Source organism: Heterocephalus glaber, unplaced genomic scaffold (genome assembly GCF_053883595.1).
Source record: "Heterocephalus glaber isolate CG9 unplaced genomic scaffold, H.glaber_assembly_v1.0 deba00001466, whole genome shotgun sequence".
Classification (NCBI taxonomy): domain Eukaryota; kingdom Metazoa; phylum Chordata; class Mammalia; order Rodentia; family Bathyergidae; genus Heterocephalus; species Heterocephalus glaber.
In genome coordinates, this window is record NW_028258313.1 from 181,384 (window position 1) to 197,233 (window position 15,850).

The window sequence follows — 15,850 nt, forward strand, 5'->3', positions numbered from 1 at the left end:
CACTGGGCACAGCGGAGGTCCTGTATCAGGCGGAGAGAGGTGCAGAGTCTCCACAGTCCTGGGCCTGACTCTCCAGATTACGAAGAAGGTTGTGGAAGAATCAGATAGAGACCGGAAGTATAGAAACAAAGTTGTACTTTAATTCAGCGAGCATGCAAGAGTACAGCTGCCTTCTCTCAGAGAGACAGGCGAGGGTGCCCGAAACGGAGCCACTGTTGAAGGGGGGCTCAAGATGCTGGTTTTATAGCTGGGGGTCTATCCTGCCTCTGGGCTGAGGACTCCCCTACTTGATTGGTTAATGATTAACTTGGCTCATTACTAGGGACAACAAGGAAAAGTCTATTCAGGCCCCTTTTACATCTTAGGGCCAAGGTTCTTCTTCCTTCTGATCTAAGCCAACCAAGCTTTGCAGGGTACAGCATGAAGAAGAGGTGCAACTGCAGACTGTCAGTGCTTCACAGGTGGTTAGGCCTGTTCTGCCAGCTGTCTGAACTCCTTGGAGGGGGGGGTGTCCCTCATCTCTCCATCCCTACATTCTCAATGATCCCTGACACTATGAAGTCTCAGATGGCAGGACAATACTGCAACTTAGGGCAGCATGACTCATATGCAAAACTTCCATAGAAGCAAAAATTAATCTATGGAAAAACCAGATTTCCCATTAATCAGTGATTTGTTCCTGGCAGAATGTCTCATTCCCTTGTTGCTAGGACCCTGCTTGAGTCAGTGCTCTCCACGCCACTGTTTCCTACACTGCCCCTCTCCCCTTGCAGGAGCTGTGTGCTCAATAAATAGTGGCGAGCTCCAGGAGAGTGTCTTAGCCTGGTAAGAGCTCTGACCATCCCGGGCCCCCTTGTACAGTAAAGATCTTGTCTTTTCTTTTGTTATCCTGCTGCTATACCCTTGGTCACATGGTTGGGGGTTTGATCAGCATTTAGCTACCTTACATATAAATATTTTTTGCCTATATTATTGTGGACATAGTTTTCATTCCCTTTCAGTTAATCCCTAAAAATAGATGAGCTACCCTTGGGATTTAGCTCAGTGGTTCCACCGCCTGCCTCAAAAGCGCAAGGACACGAGTTCGATCCCTGGTACAAAAAAAAAGAAATAGATGAGCTGATCAGAGCGCAGGCAAATGTGTTGGTCAACTCTCTGTGACAAGCAAAATGCCTAGGATGATCACTTTACAGAGAGGAGAGGCTGGTTTTGGCTCATAGCTTTTGAGGTTTCAGAGGACAGCTGGCTGTCCCTGCTGTCCTGAGCTCTGCGGTGACATGGTACGTCCGGTGGGAGGTCCTTCTGGAAGAAGCCTGTTCACCTCATGGCTGAGAATGGAAGAAAGATGGGGAGTCCAGCACCCCTCAGTCTGCTTTCAGGGTCCACCCCAATAATCTACAACTTCCCGCCAGACCCCGCCTCTCATGGGCTCCACCATCTTCCCACAGCCTGAGCTGAGGACCAAGCCCTGAACTCAGGGCCTGGGGCATCCCAGGTCCAAAACAGCAGCATGTTTTTAGGGTCACAGGAAACTGGCGAACTTAGCAAAGGTTGTTGTATCATCTTTCCCCCAAACACAGAGTGTGAGTTTGCTGCACATTCTTGCCAGCATTCACTGTTGTTTTTCTCCTTAAGCAGAGCAACTAAGGAGAGTGGGTGGATATCACTTTGCATTTTTAATCTTTATTTCCCTGATTACCAGTATCACCGAGCACATTTCATTGACATCTGTCCTCCCCTGCCGGTTGCTTACTGCGTTGCTCTTTTTGTTACAGTGTTACAGGGTTTCTTTGAGTATTTCTGGTGCAAGACCTCTGTCAGATGTAGGTTTTGCCAATATTTTCTGAGCCTGTGGTTTAGCTATGTATCTTGTTAATGGATCATTTGATGAGTAAATCTTTATCATTTTGATGGAGTTGGGCCAGGGATGTAGCTCAGTGGTACCATGCCTGCCTCACAAGTACAAGGTCCTGAGTTTGATCCCTGGTACCACAAAAAAAAGAAATATTTTTTGGAGTTAAAAATCACAAGCTAACTATGATGTTTCGCTTTCTGTGTCCTACCTACCTTAAGTTATGAGCATGCTCTCTTACAATTCTCTCTTAAACCATATGATTTTAGGTTTTTCGATTAGAACTATGATGGATCTCAAGTCACTTTTGTTCATAATGTGAAGCAGTGGAATTAAATTATATTATAGCGTATTGAAATTCACCCATTTGTGGAGACTTTCCTCTCTACATCAGATTGCTTTTAGGACTCCTGACAACTGATGACTGCATAACAGTCACAGTCATATCAGTACTCCCCTATTTGGGTACAGAAATTTTAGGGTAAATATTACTAAAGTTTGGTATTTTAAGTGTTCACATTATTCTTTTTTGCTTACTTGAGATGAGGCCTTGTTATGTCACCCAGACTGGCCTTGAATCCTGGGCTGAAGCGATCCTTCTGCCTCAGCCTTCTGAGTGGTGGCAACTCCAGACACTGGGTCAGCTAACGTGTTTTGTAAAGAGTTTGTTGGGTGTATTGCAGGTGCACTGGGGCCAGGGTTTTTTGCCTGACCACACCACTCCCTAGTGTGCTTGTTCACTAATCTGGGTCTGTGTTGTGTTGCTTGGTTTGTGTCCTGCAGTGCTGGGGGTGGGTCCCAGGGTGTGGTGCGGGCCAGGCAGGAGCTCTCTGCCTAGAGTCTCAGGGAAGCCCAGTGTGCAGGCATGAGTGATGGCATCTCCTGCCCTGGGGACAGGGCTGGCCCCTGAGCTGCCTGTTCTCCCTGGCATCTGCACATGGGCTGTGCTGTTGCCTGGGAAGAACTTCTGTCCCTGGCCACAGCCACTTACCCTGAGGCCGGCTCTGCAGTTCATCTCCTGCGCATCCCCTCCCAGTGGACTCTAAGAGTGCTGCTTTTGTTCTACTGTGACAACGTCCTTGGGGCTGGGGTGAAGCCCAGGCGAGAGCCCTGGCCTAGCTCGAGAGAGGGCAGGTCTTGTCTCAGCACCTCGGGATGCATTCACATGTGTGTGTGTGTGTGTGTGTGTGTGTGTGCGCGTGTGTGTGTGTGCATGCATGTGTGTGCGCACACCAGAAGAAAACCCCCATAAGAGCTTCCTCATTTCTTCTCTCTTCTTTGCAAGAAAAGGTCGGAGTCATTTTTACTTGCTCACTTGAACTCATCTTCTTCTTGTGATTCTTATTTTTCTGCGCTGGGATTGAACACAGGGCCTTCCCACCGAGCCACACCCCAGCCCTTTCTTCTGTTTCTTTTAGGAGACTCTTGTTAAATCGCCCAGGCTGGGCCTATTCCTGTGATCCTCCTGTCTCAGCCTCCCCGGTGCTGGGATTACAGGCATGCCCATCACACCTGGCTTCTTCTCGTTAATTCTCAAATCCCCGGCACCACATTTTCCCTGGCAGTCCAGTGTTTTCCTGAGCGTTTCCCAGGCAGGGCTGCTCCTTTTGGCAGAGACACTCTTCCGCTGGGAAGCCTTTTTCTTGCTGAGCTTCCCCCATGCTCTGCTTTCTCAGGAAGGGGAAGTGTTTGGAGAAATTTTGTTAGTTGGTACCTTGAGACCATCAATCAACTCTGGAAGCTTTAATGTTAAGACAGTTGTCCATGTGTTTGGGTTTTAAATATCTTGATATGGAATCACACACACTCAGGTTAAAGGAAATAATGACATCGACATGAATTCTGCTTAGGGTGTGAGGAAGCTGCCAGGCACGTGTTCTATCCAGAGCCACTCCTGCTCTGTAAGCCCTAACACTGCAAACTCAGCTTTCTCTGTGTCTTGTCTCATCACAGTGCAGCAAGGTGTGGGATGGTTGTGCAGCAGCTCTGAGAGAGCTCTGGGTTTGGAAGATGAGATGCACCTGCTTGGCCGTGGCTGGACGGGCTCAGTATCACATAGACGACATGATCTGTAGTCAAATGATAGTGGCCAGGAGCCAGCAGGAGAAGATCAGATGGGAGGACAGGATGGTGCTGAGCACGTGGAGGGAGGCGGCTGGAAAGGGGCTGCTGAGCAGAGCCCTGTCATGTGGCCTGCAGCCAACAATCAGACAGCTTCCGCACAGCAATGAAAACGACCAGCAGACTGAAGAGAAGACCTGCAGAATGGGAAAAAATGCCAACTATTCCAGGACAGAAGACTAATATCCAGAATATATAAAGAACTAAAACAGATCCTCCAAATAAAAGACATAATCAAAAAATGGGCAATTTAAATGAATAGACACTTCTCAGAAGAAGTAAAAATGGCCACTAAGTATATAAAGAAAGGCTCACCATCGCTGGCCATTAGAGAAACACAAGTTTAAATAACAGTAGGATTCCATCGTACTCCAGAAAGAATGGCCATCACCAAGAGATCCAATAATAACAAATGCTGGTGAGGATACAGGGGAAAAGGAACTTTTTTACACTGTTGGTGGGAATGTGGACTAGTACAACCACTGTGGAAGTCAATAAGGAGATTCCTCAAAAAATTAAAACTAGAAAACTCATTTGACCCAGGTGTACCACTTCTGGGTATCTCCTTGAAAGAGTAAAATACATCATATGACAATGACACATGCACTTTCCCATTTACAGCTGCACAATGCATAATAGCTAAGTCTTTGAAGTGCCCCAGCGGCCCATCAACAGAGGGATGGATAAAGAAAATGTGGTATTTACATGCCATGGAGTACTACCCTGGCATAAATAAAGATAAACTGGAGTCATTTGTAGTCAATCACCTTGAGACCATATTGGTAAGTGAAATAAAGGACACAGAGGAGGTTAAATATAGCATGGTTTCTCATATATGAGAAACCTAAAGTACAAATAATTTAAAGACAAAATAAAATATAGATGATAGGAAACAGGATGGCAGAGCATGTGCAGATGAAAAGGGGATCTGAGGATGAGAGAGACAGAGCGATGGAGGGGAGGGAAAGGAAAGGGAAAAGAATCAAGATGCCGATGTGCAGGTACCCACTCCCGTAATGACGGTCACCCAGAGCAGATGTGCACTGAAGGGCCTGCTGCTGCTGTCTGGGGTTGCTCTGTCAGTCTCAGTGTTGCTGCTGAGTTTAACTGCCAACTGGTTCAGAGGACCACTGTCTTCCTTCAGGCCGGGAGGAGCTTCTCATGGAAGCCGAGCTCGTGTGAAGATTATTTCATGTTGAAGATGTCTGAGAAAAAGAGAGCTTCTTCGAGCTCCTTGTCTGGGAAATTAGGAGCTGAAAGCCCCGTCTTCTGAGTGGCTCTGCTCCAGGAGAGGGGAGAGGAAGAGAGGAAGCTACTGGCACAGAAAGCCCTGCCTACCCTCTCACCGCAGGCACATACATTATCACACATTTTCTCTGTGTTCTTCTCAAATCCCAGCTGTCTTTCCTAAACAAATGCATTTGTTCTTTTCCCCCTACTAAGTTACAACCTAAGTGGTGTGATTGAAACATATGGTGTGTGCAAGTTTTAAAAAATTACAGCAGAACACGCATTGCTGTGCATCCCCCTCAAAACCTCCCCCTCACTTCAAACACATTCACCCCATGGTCCTCGCCACTTTCTGCAGCAGCTCTGGAGTCCTCTTTCCTGAGGGTCTTTAGTTGTGCTGTCCTGGCTGCCTCAATGTCCTGAATGGATTCAAATAATTTCCCTTCCATGGTCGTTTTGACTTTGGGACAGAGCCAGAAGTCACATAGTGCCAGATCCAGGGACTAAAGTGGATGTGGACACACTGCAAGTGTTCTTATGAGCTGCTTTTTACTTGGATGCCATGCAGCAGCAGCAGTCACCAAAGTTTTGATCATACCATATATAGATTCTCAGAAAAAATGACTTCTAGAAAGGCTTCCTAAAGTGGAAAGAACAATGGGATAAGCGTGTTCAAAGGGGGAGTTTTTGAGGGGAACAAATGGCAATGTGTCTTTTACTGTAATTAAAAAAATTTAAACATTCCCTGTCCTTTTTATCACCCTTGTATCTATAAAATGAAGTTAAACTAAAAAGTGAAACCCTTGTGTACGCTTCCTATCTGATGGATGGACACTCTTCCCAGAAGTAGGTCCTTGACTAGGTTGGCATCCGCACTGACCCCCTTCCCAGCTGTGGCTTCTCCCTCGGCTCCACAGAGCGCCTGCCCAGTAAGCTGGCCAATGATAAGGATGCACACCAGGGCTTCCAGAAAGGCTGCTTACAGCTCTGCTGCTTCATTTAGAGCAAGGAGGTTTGGAGGGATTAGGAGAGAATGTGAAGGACAGATCCCGAGCTGAGCTTTGGGAGCTTCCAAACTCCAGGCAACCCCCATCAGGGAACCTGGGAGCTGTGGCTGATGCCTCCCTAGAAAGCGAGACAATGGCCCATCACTCAGACATCCTTTCCCCCAGTGACCCGCAGCTGTCCCCAGGGAAAGCAGGGAGATCATTGCTTCCTCTGGGACTGGCCCCAGTGACCCCAGCCAGGTAAACATGATGTGCTCACTCCTCGAGGCTCCCTCAGCGTCATTCCCTCAGAGAAGAGAGGTCTGCTTCCATCAGGACACACGCACTGGTCTCCCTGGCACCTGCTCTGCCACCTCAGGTAAAAGCCCTCTGCCTTCAGGTCAGGATGCAAAAGGCTGAGGGCAAAAGGCTCCACGGACAGGAGGGCGACTTCTTTTTCACTCATTCAAAATAAATAAATAAATAGTTCTGTGATTAGATTAAAGGAACATAGATATAATTGTTTTATTGTTTTACCAAATAAACATGCTCCCCTTATGTGAACTGAGCACATAATTTTCATGGAGGTTAGAAACTTCCGGTTCACTCACTGCATCATGGATAAGGTACGACTTGGAAAAGCCCGAGAGAACACTGTGAATTGTTGCGTCCCCTGACACCACATTGTGTGATTGTGTTGTTTTGTTTAATAGGAGCGTGTGCAGAGCACTGCTAATTAGATTAACTTCCAGGAAACATGAATCAATTTTTTTAAAGGGTATGAAGAAAAGAAAGCTTTCACTGTGAACATCCTAACCTCATTAACTTTTAGAGACAGAAGTGGGCTCATTCTCCTTCCTCCTCTCCTCATCCTATTTAAGTCACCCTCGGGGCAGACACAGCCTGCTGGCTGGGACAAGCAGGAGCAACCTCTCCAGGCTCCCAGAGGTCCGGTGTGTGGATTTCGGTAGGTGAAGGCCTTCCGGGGCATCGGGGCTCACACGGGTCACGAAGCGGTCACTCGGGCCGCCCTACTGTTCAGAGGACACATCCATGGTCAGAATGAGGGAAAGACGAGTTCTTCTTGTCATTCAGTCTTCAGAGCTGGGTTCTGGGAATGGAGGCTGAGGGCCAGGTGTGGGTGTGTGGAGTTTCGGTGGGTTACGGGTGGTGGTTGGGGTGCTGAACACGTTGGTAGGAAGGAGCTTATAAAAACAGAAAAGGGGTGAAAGCATATTGAGGTAGAGGACGACGGCAGGCGCCGACGCTCAGCTTTGGTGTAGTACTTGTGCATCTGCTTGTATTTCAGCACAGCTTCTGTTCTGTACAAAGGTCTTGGTGCTGGGCATTTGAAACACATTGATGGGTCTTTACTTCCAGGAGCCTACAGTCTGTGTGACAGAGCCAAAGGGAAGATGTGTATATTCAGGACACAGCTGGTGTGGGATGAACACAGCAAAAGCATCAACAGAGACAACTTAGAAGCTCAGAGAGCAAGGTGCACATGATGACAGTTTTGGTTTACGTCTTTAGTGAGCTGAGAGGTGTGTGCAGAGTTTGATCTGGGAAGGATCACCCATCCATTGGCCACATTTCAGTGTCTGGTTAGGACCTGAGTCACAGGGGGGAGCTGAGACAGGGCTGCTAGGGACAGGAGAGATGAAAGGAGAGGTCAGATGTTCTGAATTTCCCTCAAGGTGTGGAAAGGTGGGATCTGCTACTAAAGTGGTCGGTGTGAGCGCTCCACTGGGGACCAGGTCAGCATGAGACGTCCTGACACAGGGGCGTTAGAGCACACGCCGGCGCGCACAGATACACTCGAAGAGAGCTCTGAGTCAGCACTGACCAAATCACCGAACACGCGGCCAGGGTGCCTTCAGCAAGCAACAAAATGAGGTGATCTGATTGGGTGGAAAAGTTGAGAAATATTTACAGAACGAGCAGAAAAAAGCATCAAAAATTGAGAACCCCATAAGGAAGAAGAGGAAGGAAAATAGAGAGAAGGATTGCGAGTAAGGGTAGAAACAAAACACGGTGGGGCCCCCAAGGAGGTTGCAGGGTTGGGTGCACCTCTCATTCTTAGTGCTCAGTGACAGGAGTCACCCGGTGCACTGGAGGGTGGAGAGAGAGGCTAACACACCGCATGAGGAAGAGATGTCCTGCTCGGGAGGGCGGGTCCGCCCAGACGCCCACACAGCGGAGCTGACACTGCTTGCGATCCACCAGAGAAATCTTCAGATGGGACCGCGACCTAGAGAGCCCGGGTGGCAGGAGGGGAGGGAGGGCAGGCCAGAATAAGGAGGTGCTGCGTGCACGCAGCAGCCCCCATGGGGCGTGCGATCCTGAGCTGCGGCACACAGGATAGTGCACATAAATAGTTACGAAATAAAATCGCGACGCTGATGAAAAGATGGGGTGTGGGCGCCGCACAGCTCTGCAGGCTCACGCGGGACCACAGGCTGGGGTCTAACAGCACTGCTGTTCTCAGTCGGGGAAGGCCACGGTGAAGAACGGGAGGAGCGACACTCCTAGCGCCGTGGGGGCCCCAGAGGAAGGGGGCATGGGACAGGGAGCCCTTCATACCGGGGCGAGCCCTGCGGCTGAGGGCTGTGCTTGCTGTGCCTCTCAGGTGGGCTGCGGGAGCGCGACGGGCGCGGGCTCCGGCCTGGCTCCGCCCAGCCGGGCGGCGATGCAGCGCAGGGCCAGCGTCTGCCCGCCTCGGCTCCTCTGCTGGCCTCCTCCCGCTGGGCTCTCTGAGCGGCCGCGCCGGAGAGGCCTCTGCGTCACCGTGGTCCTGCACGCGCGGACGCTCTCCTGCTCCCCGACTTACCTGTTCCTCAGCCCCTGTCCCTGACGGGCCTTGCTACGCGGCCAGCGCGGTCCCCGGCTGCTGCGGACCCCGCGGGCCCCCGGGGACGTCGCGTCCCGAGGCTGGGTCGGGCAGCGCTGCGTGCCGCCGCCCGTGGGCTCCAGGGGCCGTGGCGGCTGTGGCCCGAGCGTGCTGCCTGCCGGCCTCTGCACTCCGCCGCCGTCCGCCCCGTCCACGCGCCTGCTTGCAGCTGGCGGCAGCGTGGAGCGCGCGGCGCGGGAGGCGCTCGGTAGAGCTGCGGCCGCCCTCGACCCCTGCCCGGCCTCTACGGTGCGGGCACCGCCGCTCTGAGCCCTTGGTCCACACCCTGCGCAGCAGGGGCACGGAAAGGGCCGCGAGGGGCCGCGGAGAGCGGAGCGCGGAAGCCAGCGGCCGGGGCGCCACGCCCCCGCTTCTGAGCATGCGCACTCCGAGGCCGCTCGGGCGGGCTCCGCTGTGTCCGCTGTGAGCGCTCGGTTCGGCCCCAAGACGGCGCGGACCCGCTTTTCAGTCGCTCTGAGCCCGGCTCCGCAGAGGGCGGGACTGCGCGTTCTCCCCAGGGCGGGCGACCGCACTTGGACGCGGGCTCTCACTATACGGTTTGTTGTTTTAAGATTTCTAAGTGACAGGATGCTAGATATCCTTAACGTCTTGCTCTTTTTCTAAATTATTATTAAAAAATCTTCCATAAATACATTTTGCCCATCAAGTTGCTTCATATGGATATAGGGAGGTGGGCTGGGTTCCTCCTCTAAATTCCTGCATTCCTCCTACCAGTCACCTGACTTCGGAAGGGGCTGGAGTTCCTGCAGGTGGGGTGGACAGGAAACCGGCCCTGGGCCCTCGGGCAGCAGGGATCAAGTGGGCATCAGAGCTCATCCCGCCTCGCTGAGGGGCTCAGCCAGACCCTACAGCCCCGAGGAATGGGGCGTGGCCATGGTTTCCACCCATGCTAAGCGAATTAGCAGAGCATGTCCCCGGCAAGGCACACCAAACTGAAATAAGTAGGCACGGGGTTTCCTCCCTCTGCCTGGTTTGCGGACAGACATGACCAGGCACCGCTGCCCCTTCTTCCCCTCAGGTTCCTCACCCCGTCAGTCCCGTGGTGCCAGGAAGCTCCTGCCTAAGACCTCTCAGCTAAGTCTCACAGCATTTCTAGTCTCCCTTAACAGAGTGCCCTTTGCTTAAAGTTTGCTGGGTAAATACTTATGGAATAACTAGATCCATCAAATTAATAGTGATTAGGTTGCAGTAAACTGACTGGGTAGAAATTCCGTGCAGAACAAACTGCTATACCTGCAATAACAAGTTAAAGATATAACTCATTCAATTAACTGTTTCATGATTTTTGAATTGTGCATCAATTTTTCCCTAATTTTATAATATTGACCAAGAACATTGAAAGTCTTTAGTAGTGTCAGTGATGATATGAAGCCAATATGTTCAAATTTTCAAACAAAAGTGACATTCGAGGTAGATTTTGGCAATAACTCCTAATAAATAAGGAAACTTCCTTTTCACTTCTACTTCTCTAAGTTTATAAAAACACAAACTGTTATGAAATTTTACCACATACACTGTATTTACTCTTTCAATGGTTCTGCATGATCATCATCTTGTTTGTGTTTGTTGGCACTGACAAAGAAAGATACCTGTTTTTGCTGTTTTAATGTTGCCCTTCTTTCATAAAGAACCTGCTTTATGACTGTAAGTAGGACGGCGCCTCACGTAGACCACTCCTGCAGGGCCTGTGCTGTGGTCATCATCTTCCATCTCCTGCAGCTGCTTTCCTGTCACACTCACCGGAGAAGACAGCGGAGCAGTCGGGAGCACCCCAGGGTGTCTTCGTGACCTGAGCCGTCTTCCTCCTCCCCACACTCCCCACTATCCCCAACTCCTACCCCCAGCCTCCTTCACAAGAGCACACAGCTCCTTTTGCTCTGGGGCTGGGGCTTTCTGAGGCTCAAAGCCCTGGGAATCATGATGAAGCCAGGGAGAATTTGATGTCCACCCCAGCAGGCAAGCCTGCACCGTCACTCTGAGGAGAAGCAATCCTCACCTCACACAACAAGCTCTGCAGACTGCAGTCACCCTGCTCAGGAGCTGCAGTGAAGAAGCCGCATTAGGAGGCAAAAAGAGAACTTTGATATTTGAAGGAGGCCCTGCAGCTCTGAGTGGGGACTTGGCATATGACCAAGGGCTACAAGAATTTGAAGACAAATTTCCCCCCTTACAGTATTGTTTAGAAATATCACCTAAGAAATCAGTAGTGTCTGCCCTGCTGTCTGCCCTCTCTCTGGCCCTACCATGGGCCGAGGCTGGTCTTTCAAAGCTTGCGGCTCAGCAGAGGTCACAACAGGCTTCAGCTGTCCATCTGGCTGGGATTCGCACCCAGAACCACGGACAGTCGACCTCCATGACCCTAAGCCCTAGAGCTGTCCTTTGCTCCTATGGAGAGGCAGTGAGGGGCTGGTTTCTTCAAAACTGCAAATGGGATCTGGATTACAGCCTTCTTCATCAGCCATCCTCTTCCTCTACATTAGCAACTTCTGGACCAGCTCCCCGTCATGGAAAGCATGGCAGTCCGTGAAGCCACCCACCCAGCTCCCACTTGTACTAAAGAACGGCCTTGTGCAGTGTCTTCATTTTCCAGAGGTCTTCACATTCTGCCAAGGCTTCCTCTAATTCCGAGAGCGGACACACTGGACGGCATCTTGTTTGGTATCAGCAGCCCACACTCTCGGCGAATGTCCACTCCTTCCGCTCCCTCCTGCCCTGGCCTAGTGGCCGCTGTGGCGCAGCAGCCGTGCCAGCCAGCCAGGTCCTCTGCTCCCAGCGCGGCTTCTGACTGGGCCAGCGTTGACTTCTCTGTGCTGTTTCATGACCTGTGTCACAGGTTCCTTCATTTCTTCCCAATCCCCAGCTTTTCTTGTTAAAGCCCTCTGCTTTCACCCTCACTCCCGGACATGTGTCACCAGTGTGCTCCCCTGGCCCTCACAGAGCCCTCTCTGTGCATTTCCTGCTGCCTGGGCTCATTCAGTTCAGTCCAGCCTGGTCTCCATTCTCAGGACACTGCACGGCCCAGGCCAGTGCTCCAGCAGACAGACAGACAGACAGACAGGCTCCCGAGCTCAGGCTTCTGTCCCTCGCCAGGAGGCTCAGAACCAGTTCAGAACCACCCCAGATTAGCTGCAGAAGGCCCCTCAGGGAGTCCATGCGGAGTGGCCCAGTATGACGTGGATTGTGTTCTTTCACTCACACCATTGACTCTGCTTTGTAAAATGGGATAAAACCTATCAGATCACAGTTTTTAAAGGTATATTTGTTTGGATTAAATGAATGTCCCATTTATGAGTTTTCTGTTGGTGTTTGTAGTGCTCCTAATTGTTTTGAATTAGTACTTTTCTAGAAGTATAATACCGATGGTCAATGAAGAATACCCTAGAAGATTCTGAAGACAGTCAAAAACAATTAAAATGGCAAAAAGGAGAGAGAAAGAGAGAGACAGAATGAGAGAAACAGAGAGAAGAGAGAGAGACAGAGAAAGAGAGAGACAGGGAGACATCACAGTGAGTTCTAGGTGCCGGAAGTGGCAACACTGAGATGCTCCCAGAGGAATCCACCTGGCATCAGCTGTGGAGGAGGAGGAGGACAGGGTGGCTTGGGGTGGCTGGGCTTGTTGTTTCAGGCAGCTGTCTGGCCTGCGGTGGCCCCCTGGTTCGCTGAGGATGGGGTGGGTGAATGGGGGTCCTGCCAGGTAGAAGTCACGCTGGCTGCTTAGGTGGGTGGCTTAGATGCTGCACATGCACCCTGTTGAGCAGGAGCCTGGGGTACAGTAGGACTCGTGAGGCACCCAGAGGTCACCAAGGAGGGAGGTGCATGTTCCCCTTTGAGCTGGGGGGCGGGGAGGGAAACTCACCAAAGGGAGGGAGGGAGCTTGGTAAGTGTTGCCTGCTGCCCGGGGGTGGTAGGTGCTGGCCAGGCTGGCAGAGACTTGGGAGAGCAGAGGGGACGCCGACTCTCCTGTACTCTGCTTTCTGCTCTGCTCTTGCTGCCCTGGTCATGGGACCTGCTCTGGGGCTCAAGCCAAAGGCACCTAGGGGTTTCCCCCCAGGGGGCCCCCAGGGAGCAGGGGACTCTGAGGCAGGAAAACAGTCCTGCCCGCTCACAGGTCCTCACCCTCGTGGTTTTCCTTCCGCCTGGTGGGGACATCGCGCTCCTTCTAGCACAGGCAGGACTCAGAGGGGAGGAGCACAGAGACTGAGAACAGAGCTGGGGCCTCCTGCGGAGACCTCCTGGGGTCCCAGGCCCGAGGGGCCACCTCCCTCCGGGTTCAGCCTGGGCCAGGGCAGCAGGTGCCGTGACGCTGACATCACTCCCGCCCGCTGGGCTGGAGGAGCCAGGCTTCAAGGAGGGCAGGACTCCAGGCCTAGGAGGCGGAGGCGGCCCTTGAGCGGCCTGGGGGCAGCCTCAGGAAGGTCGGGGGTTCAGGGGGGTGGAGCTTGATGGAGGCTGGAGCTGCTGGGCTGCCGCCCTGAAAGGGACCCGGTGGAAAGGCGAGTCACTCCTCAGCCATCAGGGAGCGTCAGTGGAGGCAGCAGGAGCCAACACTTAGCGCCTCTTAAATCCTGGAAAATGGCATGAAAAATATAGACACAGAATAGACTTGTCATTGCAAATTTTAATGTCACTAATTCAGAAAGATAACGGAAACCTCAAAAAATTTCCCGGTAGGAAAATACTCTGCTCAAGACTAAAAAGTAAGCACTAGGCCTAGTGACGGGCCCTAGAGAAACCTAATAAAACTGACAGATGACGAAACATCTGCCGGCTCTCTGTCCGCCTGAATTTCACAGGAGCTTCGGGAAGGGCGCGCTGTCCTGCAGAAAGTTGCATGGCCCACCTCGAGGGCTCCGTCGGGGACACCTGCGGTTTGTGGTCCAGGCTTCTCCTCGGAAGGAGCTGCCTGGGAGTGGGGGTGCTAGGAGAGGTGCGGGAGTGGCGAGGGCCCAGGGCCTCCAGCCGCACCGAGGTGACCTTCCCTCAGCTCCGTGCGGGCCTCAGTGCCCCCAGCTGTGACTGCTGCCCGACTCACATCTTCGAAGGGTTCGTGCTGCACAGTCCCGTGGGACCTGCCTGGCGCTGGGGCTAGACCCAGATGAGAATCCCTGTCTCCCACGGCCCAGAGTAGCAAAGGCCGAGGAACACTGCATCCCAAAGGGCGCCTGAGGACGAGGCACTGGCTGGATCCCTCCCTGGCTATCGAGAATGTGCAAATCTCCTCAGTGGCTCCAGGCAGGACAGTGGGTGAGACAGGCTGGCCTGGAGTGCAATGGGACAGGGAACAGGAAGGGACCGTGGTGGGGCAGAGCGCAGAGGGGATGCGGCTCAACTGCTTTTTGATGAAATATATCTTGCTTTCTTTATTAACAACTTCATTTTTATTTAAAAAGTTTTAATTATTATTTTTAATAATTATTTTTCACTGACAAATAATAATGTAGAATGAGAAGTTTTGTAAAGATTCAGTCTGGCTAATTAAAAAATCCAAATTATTTTTTATTCATTAAGTTGATTGGTACATTTTAGGTATACAATGTGACAACCTCCATCATTGGGAACTTGTACCTGTACGTGACGCATCTTGGTTCTTATTTCCCACCCCCTTCCCCTGCCCTCCCTTCACCCCCTCCACCCCTCCCCACTTACAAAGACTTTCTTTCCATTTTTTCCTTTTCTCATATGTTTTCCTTTCCCTTCTTTCCTTTCTCCTACCCCTCCCACTTCCCCTTCCCCTTTGCCCCTTTTCTTCCTATTTCACATTACCTATTATACATTTAGTCCTTATTTACACTTTCAGTGTCTCACACCAGAGAAACTATTCGGTATTTACACATGTGTGTCCTATTTATTTCACTTAAGAGTATCGCCTCAATGTGCATCCATTTAGCTATAAATGTCTCTAGTTTCTTCTTCTTTATGGCTGAGTAGTACTCCATTTTATTAAAAAAAAAAAAAAAAACACACATCTTCCTTATCCAGCCTCCAGTTGATGGGCACTTGGGCTGTTTCCAAGTTTTAGCTATTACAAACTGTGCCGCTATAAACATGGGTGAGCATATATTGCTGTGGTAGGATTCTTTTAATTCTTTTGGGAAGATACCCAGCAGGGGAATAGATGGGTCAAATGGGACCTCTAATTCTAGTGTTTTGAGGAATCTTCATACTGATTTCCACAGTGCTTGCACCAGCCTACACTCCCACAAATACTGGAGCAGGGTTCCTTTTCCCCCACAACCCCACCAGAATTTGTTATTGGTTGATTTCCTGATAGCAGCCATTCTTTCTGGGTAAGGTAGAATATCAGTGGTGTTTTCATCTGCATTTCTTGGATGACCAGTGATGTTGAACAGTTTTTCATATGTTTATTTGCTATTTCTACTTCTTTGTTTGAGAAATGTCTGTTCATTACAACTACCCATTTTTGGATTGGGTCTTTAAATTTGGGAGGTCAGATTTTTTTGAGTTCTTTATATATTCCAGATAGTAGACCTTTATCTGAGGAACAGATGATGAAAATTTTTTTTCCCAGAACGTGGGTTGTTTCTTCACTCTGTTGGTGTTATTATCTTTAATAAGAGATCCCATCTCATCTTACTAAATAGCTTCTGCACTACAAGAGAAACCACCAACAGAGCTAAGAGACAACCTACAATGTGGGGAAAAAAATTGTTAGCAGCTGTACCTCAGACAAAGGGCTACTATCTAGAATATATAAAGAATTGAAAAAAATCAGACCCCCTAAATTCAAAG